Below are 13,202 nucleotides of genomic sequence, written 5' to 3' on the forward strand. Positions count from 1 at the left end.
TCTGAATGGAGCATCATAGGTATTTTCTATGATGGTCTCTCTGAACTATCTAAGATGTCCTTGGATAGCTCTGCTGGAGGATCTCTTCATTTGAAGAAGACGCCTGCAGAAGCTCAAGAATTGATTGAAATGGTTGCAAATAACCAATTCATGTACACTTCTGAAAGAAATCCTGTGAACAATGGGACTAGTCAGAAGAAAGGAGTTCTTGAGATTGACACTCTGAATGCCATATTGGCTCAGAACAAGATATTGACTCAACAAGTCAATTTAATTTCTCAAAGTCTGTCTGGAATGCAAAATGCACCTGGCAGTACTAAGGAAGCTTCATCTGAGGAAGAAGCCTATGATCCTGAGAACCCTTCAATGGAAGAGGTGAATTACCTAGGAGAACCCTATGGAAACACCTACAATTCTTCATGGAGAAATCACCCCAATTTCTCATGGAAGAATCAAGAGAGACCTCAACAAGGTTTCAATAACAATAATGGTGGAAGAAATAGGTTTAGCAATGGCAAGCCTTTTCCATCATCTTCTCAGCAACAGACAGAGAGTTCTAAGCAGAATACTTCTGACTTAGCAACAATGGTCTCTGATCTAATAAAGACCACTCAAAGTTTCATGAATGAAACAAGGTCCTCCATCAGAAATTTGGAAGGACAAGTGGGACAGCTGAGCAAGAAAATTACTGAACTCCCTCCTAGTACTCTCCCAAGTAATACAGAAGAAAATCCAAAAGGAGAGTGCAAAGCCATAGACATGGCCGAATATGGAGAGGAAAGAGAGGAGGAGGACGCCACTGAGGAAGACCTCAGTGGGCGTGTACCAACCTCCTCTGAGTTCCTCAATGAGGAACAATGGGAATCTGAGGCTCAAAATGAGACCATAGAGATTCCATTGGACTTACTTCTGCCATTCATGAGCTCTGATGAGTACTCATCCTCTGAAGAGGATGAGTATGTCACTGAAGAGCAAGTTGCTAAATACCTTGGAGCAATCATGAAACTGAATGACAAGTTATTTGGAAATGAGACTTGGGAGGATGAACCATTTGGAGACTAGGCAGAAACTGCCTCAAAAGAGACAGGATCCTGGGAAGTTTTCTATACCTTGTACCATAGGCACCATGACCTTCAAGAAGGCCTTGTGTGACTTAGGGTCAAGTGTAAACCTCATGCCCCTCTCTGTAATGGAGAAATTAGGGATCTTTGAGGTGCAAGCTGCAAGAATCTCATTAGAGATGGCAGACAATTCAAGAAAACAAGCTCATGGACTTGTAGAGAATGTTTTGGTGAAGATTGAAGACCATTACATCCCTACTGACTTCATAGTCCTAGAGACTGGGAAGTGCATGGATGAATCCATCATCCTTGGCAGACCCTTCCTAGCCACAGCAAAGGCTGTGATTGATGTTGATAGAGGAGAGTTGATCATTCAAGTGAATGAAGAATCCTTGGTGTTTAAGGCCCAAGGACATCCCTCTATCATCTTGGAGAGGAAGCATGAAGAGCTTCTCTCAAAACAGAGCCAAGCAGAGCCCCCACAGTCAAACTCTAAGTTTGGTGTTGGGAGGTTCCAACACGGTTCTGAGTATTTCTGAGGCTCCATGAGAGTCCTCTGTCAAGCTAATGACATTAAAGAAGCGCTTGTTGGGAGGCAACCCAATGTTTTATAGTTAACTATTTTCTTTTGTTATTTTATCTTTTTTGTAGGTTGATGATCATAAGAAGTTACAAAAACAATGAAAAAAGCAAAAACAGAATGAAAAACAGGAAGAAAAACAGCACACCCTGGAGGAGAAGAAGCTGGCGTTCAAACGCCAGTAATACTAGCTGTTGGGCGTTTAACGCCCAGTCTGGCACCATTCTGGGCGTTTAACGCCAGAAAGGGGCACCAGACTGGCGTTAAACGCCAGTAAAGGGCAACAACCTGGCGTTAAACGCCAGGAATGGGCACCAGCCCGGCGTTTAACGCCAGAAATAGCTCAAAACGTGATTTTGAGCAACATTTGGTGCAGGGATGACTTTTCCTTGACACCACAGGATCTGTGGACCCCACAGGACCCCACCATCACACTCTCTCTTCTTCCCCCATTCACCAATCACCTCAATACCTCTTCCCCAAAAACCATTCACCTATCAAATCCCATCTTTCTCTTCACCACTCACATCCATCCCTCATAAAACCCCACCAACCTCACCCTTCAAATTCAAACCACTTTCCCTCCCAAACCCACCCTCAATGGCCGAACCATTACCCCCTCTCTCCTATATATACCCTTCTTCAACCCTTCATTTTCACACAACCTAAACACCCTTTCTTACCCTTCTTGGCCGAACACACCACCTTCCCCCTCTTCCTCATTTCTTCTTCTTCTACTCTCTTCTTTCTTCTTTTGCTCGAGGACGAGCAAACATTTTAAGTTTGGTGTGGTAAAAGCGTTGCTTTTTCATAACCATTTATGGCATCCAAGGCCGGAGAAACCTCTAAAAAGAGGAAAGGGAAGGCAAAAGCTTCCACCTCCGAGTCATGGGAGATGGATAGATTCCTCTCAAGGGTGCATCAAGTCCACTTCTATGAAGTTGTGGCCTTGAAGAAGGTGATCCCCGAGGTCCCCTTTTCACTCAAAAAGGGTGAATATCCGGAGATCCGCCATGAGATCCGAAGAAGAGGTTGGGAAGTACTCACCAACCCCATTCAACAAGTCGGAATCTTGATGGTTCAAGAGTTCTATGCCAATGCATGGATCACCAAGAACTATGACCAAAGTGTGAACCCGAATCCAAAGAATTATCTCACTATGGTTCGGGGGAAATACTTGGATTTTAGTCCGGAGAGTGTGAGGGTGGCGTTCAACTTGCCTCTGATGCAAGGAGATGAGCACCCTTACACTAGAAGGGTCAACTTTGATCAAAGGTTGGACCAAGTCCTCACAACCATATGTGAAGAGGGCGCACAATGGAGGCAAGATTCAAGAGGAAAGCCGGTTCAATTGAGAAGGCATGACCTCAAGCCCATCACCAAGAAAAGGATGGAGTACACAAGAGACCCCTCTCACCATGAGATCCCTGAGATTCCTCAAGGGATGCACTTTCCTCCACAAAATTATTGGGAGCAACTAAACACCTCCCTAGGAGAATTGAGTTCCAACATGGGACAACTAAGGGTGGAGCATCAAGAACAATCCATTCTCCTCCATGAAATTAGAGAAGATCAAAGAATCATGAGGAAGGAGCAACAAAGACAAGGAAGAGACATTGAGGAGCTCAAGCACTCCATAGGATCTTCAAGAGCAAGAAAGAGCCGCCATCACTAAGGTGGACCCGTTCCTTGATTTCCTTGTTCTTTATTCTTCTGTTTTTCGATTTTTATGCTTATGGTTATCCATGTCTGTGTCTTGTGATCATTAGTGTCTTAGTGTCTATGCCTTAAAGTTATGAATGTCCTATGAATCCATCACCTCTCTTAAATAAAAAACGTGCTCAATTGAAAAGGAAAGAATTGCATGAATTCTGAATTTTACAATAGTTTAATTATTTTGATGTGGTGGCAACACTTTTGTTCTCTGAATGTATGCTTGAACAGTGCATATGTCTTTTGAATTTGTGGTTCATGAATGTTGGCTCTTGAAAGAATGATGAAAAAGGAGACATGTTACTGAGGATCTGAAAAATCATAAAAATGATTCTTGAAGCAAGAAAAAGCAGTGAATACAAAAAAAAAAGAGAAAAAGCAAACGAAAAAAAAAACCGAAAAAAAAAAAGAGAAAGAATAAGAGTTGTGATCCAATGCAAATAAGAGTGTGCTTAAGAACCCTGGACACCTCTAATTGGGGACTTTAGCAAAGCTGAGTCACAATCTGAAAAGGTTCACCCAATTATGTGTCTGTGGCATGTATGTATCCGGTGGTAATACTGGAAGACAGAGTGCTTTGGGCCACAGCCAAGACTCACTAAATAGCTATGTTCAAGAATCATCATACTTTACTAAGAGAGTCATTAACACTATCTGGATTCTAAGTTCCTAAAGAAGCCAATCATTCTGAATTGCAAGGGATAGAGTGAGATGCCAAAACTATTCAGAGACAAAAAGTTAAAAGCCCCGCTCATCTAATTAATACTGATCTTCATAGATGTTTTTGGAGTTCATTGCATATTCTCTTCTTTTTATCTTATTTGATTTTCAGTTGCTTGGGGACAAGCAACAATTTAAGTTTGGTGTTGTGATGAGCGGATAATTTGTATGCTTTTTGGCATTGTTTTTAGTGTATTTTTAGTATGATCTAGTTAGTTTTTAGTATATTTTTATTAGTTTTTAGTTAAAATTTACTTTTCTGGACTTTACTATGAGTTTGTGTGTTTTTCTGTGATTTCAGGTATTTTCTGGCTGAAAGTGAGGGATCTGAGCAAAAATCTGATCCAGAGACTCAAAAGGACTGCAGATGCTGTTGGATTCTGACCTCCCTGCACTTGAAGTGGATTTTCTGGAGCTACAGAAGTCCAATTGGCGCGCTCTCAACGGCGTTGGAAAGTAGATATCCTGGGCTTTCCAGCAATATATAATAGTCCATACTTTGCCCAAGATTTGATGGCCCAAACCGGCGTTCAAAGTCACCTCAAGAAATTCCAGCGTTAAACGCCGGAACTGGCACCTAATTGGGAGTTAAACGCCCAAACTGGCACTAAAGCTGGCGTTTAACTCCAAGGAGAGTCTCTACACGAAATTGCTTCATTGCTCAGCCCAAGCACACACCAAGTGGGCCCGGAAGTGGATTTTTCTGTCATTTACTAATCTATGTACTAGTTTTCTATAAGTAGGACCTTTTACTATTGTATTAGAGGGAGCTTTTGATCATGTTTTGATGATTGAACCCTCTTTGGGAGGCTGGCCATTCGGCCATGCCTAGACCTTGTTCTTATGTATTTTCAACGGTGGAGTTTCTACACACCATAGATTAAGGTGTGGAGCTCTGCTGTACCTCGAGTATTAATGCAATTACTATTGTTCTTCTATTCAATTCCGCTTGTTCTTTGTCCAAGATATCACTTGTTCTTCAACTTGATGAAGGTGATGATTGACGCCCATCACCATTCTCACCCATGAATAAGGTGACTGACAACCATTCTTGTTCTACAAGCATCTGAGGCTTAGTAAATATCTCTTGGATTCCTGATTGCATGACGCATGGTTGATCGCCTGACAACCGAGTGCTCGCCTGACAAACGAGCCAACCATTCCGTGAGATCAGAGTCTTCGTGGTATAGGCAAGAACTGATGGCGGCATTCAAGAGAATCAGGAAGGTCTAACCTTGTCTGTGGTATTCTGAGTAGGATTCAATGATTGAATGACTGTGACGTGCTTCAAACCTGTAACCTACTGGGCGTTAGTGACAGACGCAAAAGAGTGATTCTATTCCGGTAGGGGAGGGAACCAAACCGGTGATTGGCAGTACTGTGACAGAGTGCGTGCATTAGCTTTCACTGCGCGGATGGGAGGTAGCTGCTGACAACAGTGAAACCCTACACGAGCTTGCCATGGAAAGGAGTAAGAAAGGATTGGATGAAGACAGTAGGAAAGCAGAGAGACGGAAGGGAAGGCATCTTCATACACTTGTCTGAAGCTCTTACACCAATGATATACATAAGTATCACTATCTTTATATTCTATTATTTTCATTCATCATCATATACATTTGAGTTTGCCTGACTAAGATTTACAAGATGACCATAGCTTGCTTCAATGCTAACAATCTCCGTGGGATCGACCCTTACTCACGTAAGGTATTACTTGGACGACCCAGTGCACTTGCTGGTTAGTTGTGCGAAGTTGTGTAATGCCATGGAATTGAACCACCAAGTTTTTGGAGTTCATGACCAGGGATTATGAGAGTTGTGAAAAGTATTGTTCACAATTTCGCGCACCAAGTTTTTGGCGCCGTTGCCGGGGATTGTTCAAGTTTTGAGCAAGCTTTTGGTAACAATGCCTGGGATTGTTCTAGTTTGGACAACTGACGGTTCATCTTGTTGCTTAGATTAGGTATTTATTTTTTTCGAAATTCTTGAAGATGAATTCTAGAGTTTCATGATGATTTGTTGAAATCTGGCTGGCTGAGAAGCCATGTCTAATCTGATTGGACCGAGGTTTCAACTTATCACCACAAGAGCTTGTTGATTTTCATCAACCTTGCTTTTGGAGCAGTGATCTGCTAAGGCTTGGCTGACCTTTGGTCATGTCTAGTGTTTTGGACCGAAGCTTTCCCTGAAAGCTTGGCTGGCTGTGAAGCCATGTCTAATTCCTGGACCAGAGTCTTAGACTAGCATTGCACTGATTCCTGGAATTCTCATTAAGAATTTTGATACCTTTTCCCACTTAAATTTTCGAAAAATCCAAAAAAAAAAAAAAATTTGCAAAACCATAAAATCCAAAAATATTTCTGGTTTGAGTCTAGAGTCTCATCTTAAGTTTGGTGTCAAATGCATGTTTTTGTTATATTTTTCGAATCCATACATATATTTCTTGTTTTGATCTTTAATTTCTATTGACTTGAGTGTTCATATGTCTCATATAGTGTCAGTAGCACACAAACTGCTAAGTTTGGTGTCTTGCATGCATTGTTAATTGATTCCTGTTGCATTTTGATTATTAAAAATCCAAAAATATTTTTAATTTGTGTCTTTTCGAGTCAATGATACAAAGAATTGAAGATTCAGAACATACTGCAGAGGAATTATACAGAAAAAGCTGAGCATTCAAAAATGCCCAGTGAAGAAGGCAGACTGGCGTTTAAACGCCAGCCAGGGTACCTGGTTGGGCGTTTAACGCCCAAAGAGGTAGCATTTTGGGCGTTAAACGCCAGAATGTATACCATTCTGGGCGTTTAACGCCAGGATGGTGCTAGGGGGAAGATTTTGTTTTCAAAATCAATTTTTTTCAAGTTTTCAAAGTATTTCAAAACCAAATCTTTTTCAAATCATATCTTTTCAATCAAATATTTTCAAAATCAATTTCTTTCCTTTTTCAAAGATACTTACTAACAATTAATGATTTGATTGAACATTTTTTGCCTTTTCTATTAAGAACGGTTTTATGTTTGAATCATATCTTTTCTTGTTAGGCAAGTCATTAATTTTTTTTTAATCATATCTTTTAAAATTGTTTTCAAATCATATCTTCTCAATCACATCTGTTTAAAACCATAACTTTTCAATCAAATCTTTTTAACCTCATCTTTTTCAAAATAGTTTTCAATCAAATCTTTTTGACTTCTAATTTCAAAATCTTTTTCAAAAATCACTTGATTTCTTTTTCACTTTCAATTTTCGAAAATTATCAACATCTTTTAATTGAATTTTCGAAAATTCTCTTCCCTCCTTCTCACATCCTTCTATTTATGGAGTACTACTCCTTCTAAATGCACAATTCGAACCTTATCCAATTAAAGTTCGAATTCTTCTTCTCCTTCTTCTTTCTATTTCTCTTTTCCTCTGACACTTCAAGGAATCTCTATACTGTGACATAGAGGATTCCACATTTTCCTTTTCTCTCTCTTTCTTATGAGCAGAGCAGAGACAAAGGCATTCTTGTTGAAGCTGACCCTGAACCTGAGAGGACCTTGAAGAGAAAGCTAAGAGAAGCTAAAGCACAACTCTCTTTAGAGGACCTGACCGAATTCTTCAAGGAAGAAGAACACATGGCAGCCGAAAACAACAATAATGCCAACAATGCAAGGAAGGTGCTGGGTGACTTTACTGCACCTACTCCTGATTTTTATGGGAGAAGCATCTCTATCCCTGCCATTGGAGCAAACACTTTGAGCTTAAGCCTCAATTAGTTTCTCTAATGCAACAGAATTGCAAGTTCCATGGACTTCCAATGGAAGATCCTCATCAGTTCTTAGCTGAATTCTTGCAAATCTGTGACACAGTCAAGACTAATGGGGTTAACCTGAGGTCTACAGACTGATGCTATTCCCTTTTGCTGTAAGAGACAGAGCTAGAATATGGTTGGATTCTCAACCTAAAGAAAGCCTGGACTCTTGGAAAAGCTAGTCAATGCCTTCTTGGCAAAGTTCTTTCCACCTCAAAGATGGAGTAAGCTTAGAGTGGAAGTCCAAACCTTCAGACAGAAGGATGGAGAATCCCTCTATGAAGCTTGGGAAAGATACAAACAATTAATCAGAAGATGTCCCTCAGACATGCTTTCTGAATGGAGCATCATAGGTATTTTCTATGATGGTCTCTCTGAACTATCTAAGATGTCCTTGGATAGCTCTGCTGGAGGATCTCTTCATCTGAAGAAGACGCCTGCAGAAGCTCAAGAATTGATTGAAATGGTTGCAAATAACCAATTCATGTACACTTCTGAAAGAAATCCTGTGAACAATGGGACTAGTCAGAAGAAGGAGTTCTTGAGATTGACACTCTGAATGCCATATTGGCTCAGAACAAGATATTGACTCAACAAGTCAATTTAATTTCTCAAAGTCTGTCTGGAATGCAAAATGCACCTGGCAGTACTAAGGAAGCTTCATCTGAGGAAGAAGCCTATGATCCTGAGAACCCTTCAATGGAAGAGGTGAATTACCTAGGAGAACCCTATGGAAACACCTACAATTCTTCATGGAGAAATCACCCCAATTCTCATGGAAGAATCAAGAGAGACCTCAACAAGGTTTCAATAACAATAATGGTGGAAGAAATAGGTTTAGCAATGGCAAGCCTTTTCCATCATTTTCTCAGCAACAGACAGAGAGTTCTAAGCAGAATACTTCTGACTTAGCAACAATGGTCTCTGATCTAATAAAGACCACTCAAAGTTTCATGAATGAAACAAGGTCCTCCATCAGAAATTTGGAAGGACAAGTGGGACAGCTGAGCAAGAAATTACTGAACTCCCTCCTAGTACTCTCCCAAGTAATACAGAAGAAAATCCAAAAGGAGAGTGCAAAGCCATAGACATGGCCGAATATGGAGAGGAAAGAGAGGAGGAGGACGCCACTGAGGAAGACCTCAGTGGGCGTGTACCAACCTCCTCTGAGTTCCTCAATGAGGAACAATGGGAATCTGAGGCTCAAAATGAGACCATAGAGATTCCATTGGACTTACTTCTGCCATTCATGAGCTCTGATGAGTACTCGTCCTCTGAAGAGGATGAGTATGTCACTGAAGAGCAAGTTGCTAAATACCTTGGAGCAATCATGAAACTGAATGACAAGTTATTTGGAAATGAGACTTGGGAGGATGAACCACCTTTGCTCACCAAAGAACTGGATGACTTGTCTAGGCAGAAACTGCCTCAAAAGAGACAGGATCTTGGGAAGTTTTCTATACCTTGTACCATAGGCACCATGACCTTCAAGAAGGCCTTGTGTGACTTAGGGTCAAGTGTAAACCTCATGCCCCTCTCTGTAATGGAGAAATTAGGGATCTTTGAGGTGCAAGCTGCAAGAATCTCATTAGAGATGGCAGACAATTCAAGAAAACAAGCTCATGGACTTGTAGAGAATGTTTTGGTGAAGATTGAAGACCATTACATCCCTACTGACTTCATAGTCCTAGAGACTGGGAAGTGCATGGATGAATCCATCATCCTTGGCAGACCCTTCCTAGCCACAGCAAAGGCTGTGATTGATGTTGATAGAGGAGAGTTGATCATTCAAGTGAATGAAGAATCCTTGGTGTTTAAGGCCCAAGGACATCCCTCTATCATCTTGGAGAGGAAGCATGAAGAGCTTCTCTCAAAACAGAGCCAAGCAGAGCCCCCACAGTCAAACTCTAAGTTTGGTGTTGGGAGGCCACAACCAAACTCTAAGTTTGGTGTTGAACCCCCACATTCAAACTCTAAGTTTGGTGTTGGGAGGTTCCAACACGGTTCTGAGTATTTCTGAGGCTCCATGAGAGTCCTCTGTCAAGCTAATGACATTAAAGAAGCGCTTGTTGGGAGGCAACCCAATGTTTTATAGTTAACTATTTTCTTTTGTTATTTTATCTTTTTTGTAGGTTGATGATCATAAGAAGTTACAAAACAATGAAAAAGCAAAAACAGAATGAAAAACAGGAAGAAAAACAGCACACCCTGGAGGAGAAGAAGCTGGCGTTCAAACGCCAGTAATACTAGCTGTTGGGCGTTTAACGCCCAGTCTGGCACCATTCTGGGCGTTTAACGCCAGAAAGGGCACCAGACTGGCGTTAAACGCCAGTAAAGGGCAACAACCTGGCGTTAAACGCCAGGAATGGGCACCAGCCCGGCGTTTAACGCCAGAAATAGCTCAAAACGTGATTTTGAGCAACATTTGGTGCAGGGATGACTTTTCCTTGACACCACAGGATCTGTGGACCCCACAGGACCCCATCACACTCTCTCTTCTTCCCCCATTCACCAATCACCTCAATACCTCTTCCCCAAAAACCATTCACCTATCAAATCCCATCTTTCTCTTCACCACTCACATCCATCCCTCATAAAACCCCACCAACCTCACCCTTCAAATTCAAACCACTTTCCCTCCCAAACCCACCCTCAAATGGCCGAACCATTACCCCCTCTCTCCTATATATACCCTTCTTCAACCCTTCATTTTCACACAACCTAAACACCCTTTCTTACCCTTCTTGGCCGAACACACCACCTTCCCCCTCTTCCTCATTTCTTCTTCTTCTACTCTCTTCTTTCTTCTTTTGCTCGAGGACGAGCAAACATTTTAAGTTTGGTGTGGTAAAAGCGTTGCTTTTTCATAACCATTTATGGCATCCAAGGCCGGAGAAACCTCTAAAAAGAAGAAAGGGAAGGCAAAAGCTTCCACCTCCGAGTCATGGGAGATGGATAGATTCCTCTCAAGGGTGCATCAAGTCCACTTCTATGAAGTTGTGGCCTTGAAGAAGGTGATCCCCGAGGTCCCCTTTTCACTCAAAAAGGGTGAATATCCGGAGATCCGCCATGAGATCCGAAGAAGAGGTTGGGAAGTACTCACCAACCCCATTCAACAAGTCGGAATCTTGATGGTTCAAGAGTTCTATGCCAATGCATGGATCACCAAGAACTATGACCAAAGTGTGAACCCGAATCCAAAGAATTATCTCACTATGGTTCGGGGAAATACTTGGATTTTAGTCCGGAGAGTGTGAGGGTGGCGTTCAACTTGCCTCTGATGCAAGGAGATGAGCACCCTTACACTAGAAGGGTCAACTTTGATCAAAGGTTGGACCAAGTCCTCACAACCATATGTGAAGAGGGCGCACAATGGAGGCAAGATTCAAGAGGAAAGCCGGTTCAATTGAGAAGGCATGACCTCAAGCCCATCACCAAGAAAAGGATGGAGTACACAAGAGACCCCTCTCACCATGAGATCCCTGAGATTCCTCAAGGGATGCACTTTCCTCCACAAAATTATTGGGAGCAACTAAACACCTCCCTAGGAGAATTGAGTTCCAACATGGGACAACTAAGGGTGGAGCATCAAGAACAATCCATTCTCCTCCATGAAATTAGAGAAGATCAAAGAATCATGAGGAAGGAGCAACAAAGACAAGGAAGAGACATTGAGGAGCTCAAGCACTCCATAGGATCTTCAAGAGCAAGAAAGAGCCGCCATCACTAAGGTGGACCCGTTCCTTGATTTCCTTGTTCTTTATTCTTCTGTTTTTCGATTTTTATGCTTATGGTTATCCATGTCTGTGTCTTGTGATCATTAGTGTCTTAGTGTCTATGCCTTAAAGTTATGAATGTCCTATGAATCCATCACCTCTCTTAAATAAAAAACGTGCTCAATTGAAAAGGAAAGAATTGCATGAATTCTGAATTTTACAATAGTTTAATTATTTTGATGTGGTGGCAACACTTTTGTTCTCTGAATGTATGCTTGAACAGTGCATATGTCTTTTGAATTTGTGGTTCATGAATGTTGGCTCTTGAAAGAATGATGAAAAAGGAGACATGTTACTGAGGATCTGAAAAATCATAAAAATGATTCTTGAAGCAAGAAAAAGCAGTGAATACAAAAAAAAAAAGAGAAAAAGCAAACGAAAAAAAAACCGAAAAAAAAAGAGAAAGAATAAGAGTTGTGATCCAATGCAAATAAGAGTGTGCTTAAGAACCCTGGACACCTCTAATTGGGGACTTTAGCAAAGCTGAGTCACAATCTGAAAAGGTTCACCCAATTATGTGTCTGTGGCATGTATGTATCCGGTGGTAATACTGGAAGACAGAGTGCTTTGGGCCACAGCCAAGACTCACTAAATAGCTATGTTCAAGAATCATCATACTTTACTAAGAGAATCATTAACACTATCTGGATTCTAAGTCCCTAAAGAAGCCAATCATTCTGAATTGCAAGGGATAGAGTGAGATGCCAAAACTATTCAGAGACAAAAGTTAAAAGCCCGCTCATCTAATTAATACTGATCTTCATAGATGTTTTTGGAGTTCATTGCATATTCTCTTCTTTTTATCTTATTGATTTTCAGTTGCTTGGGGACAAGCAACAATTTAAGTTTGGTGTTGTGATGAGCGGATAATTTGTATGCTTTTTGGCATTGTTTTTAGTGTATTTTTAGTATGATCTAGTTTAGTTTTTAGTATATTTTATTAGTTTTTAGTTAAAATTCACTTTTCTGGACTTACTATGAGTTTGTGTGTTTTTCTGTGATTTCAGGTATTTTCTGGCTGAAAGTGAGGGATCTGAGCAAAAATCTGATCCAGACTCAAAAGGACTGCAGATGCTGTTGGATTCTGACCTCCCTGCACTTGAAGTGGATTTTCTGGAGCTACAGAAGCCCAATTGGCGCGCTCTCAACGGCGTTGGAAAGTAGATATCCTGGGCTTTCCAGCAATATATAATAGTCCATACTTTGCCCAAGATTTGATGGCCAAACCGGCGTTCAAAGTCACCTCAAGAAATTCCAGCGTTAAACGCCGGAACTGGCACCTAATTGGGAGTTAAACGCCCAAACTGGCACTAAAGCTGGCGTTTAACTCCAAGGAGAGTCTCTACACGAAATTGCTTCATTGCTCAGCCCAAGCACACCAAGTGGGCCCGGAAGTGGATTTTTCTGTCATTTTAATCTTGTACTAGTTTTCTATAAGTAGGACCTTTTACTATTGTATTAGAGGGAGCTTTGATCATGTTTTGTGATTGAACCCTCTTTGGGAGGCTGGCCATTCGGCCATGCCTAGACCTTGTTCTTATGTATTTTCAACGGTGGAG

General features: G+C 41.3%; 1 non-coding gene across 1 annotated transcript; it reads right to left on the reverse strand.

The window, feature by feature from the left end:
• Window positions 1–8,093: 8,093 nt before the first annotated feature.
• LOC130951909 (small nucleolar RNA R71) lies at window positions 8,094–8,201 on the reverse strand. Its single transcript, XR_009074146.1, has one exon. It is a non-coding gene; the product is annotated as a small nucleolar RNA R71 (small nucleolar RNA).
• Window positions 8,202–13,202: the final 5,001 nt, after the last annotated feature.

The sequence above is a fragment of the Arachis stenosperma genome, chromosome 1 (genome assembly GCF_014773155.1).
Source record: "Arachis stenosperma cultivar V10309 chromosome 1, arast.V10309.gnm1.PFL2, whole genome shotgun sequence".
Lineage (NCBI taxonomy): Eukaryota > Viridiplantae > Streptophyta > Magnoliopsida > Fabales > Fabaceae > Arachis > Arachis stenosperma.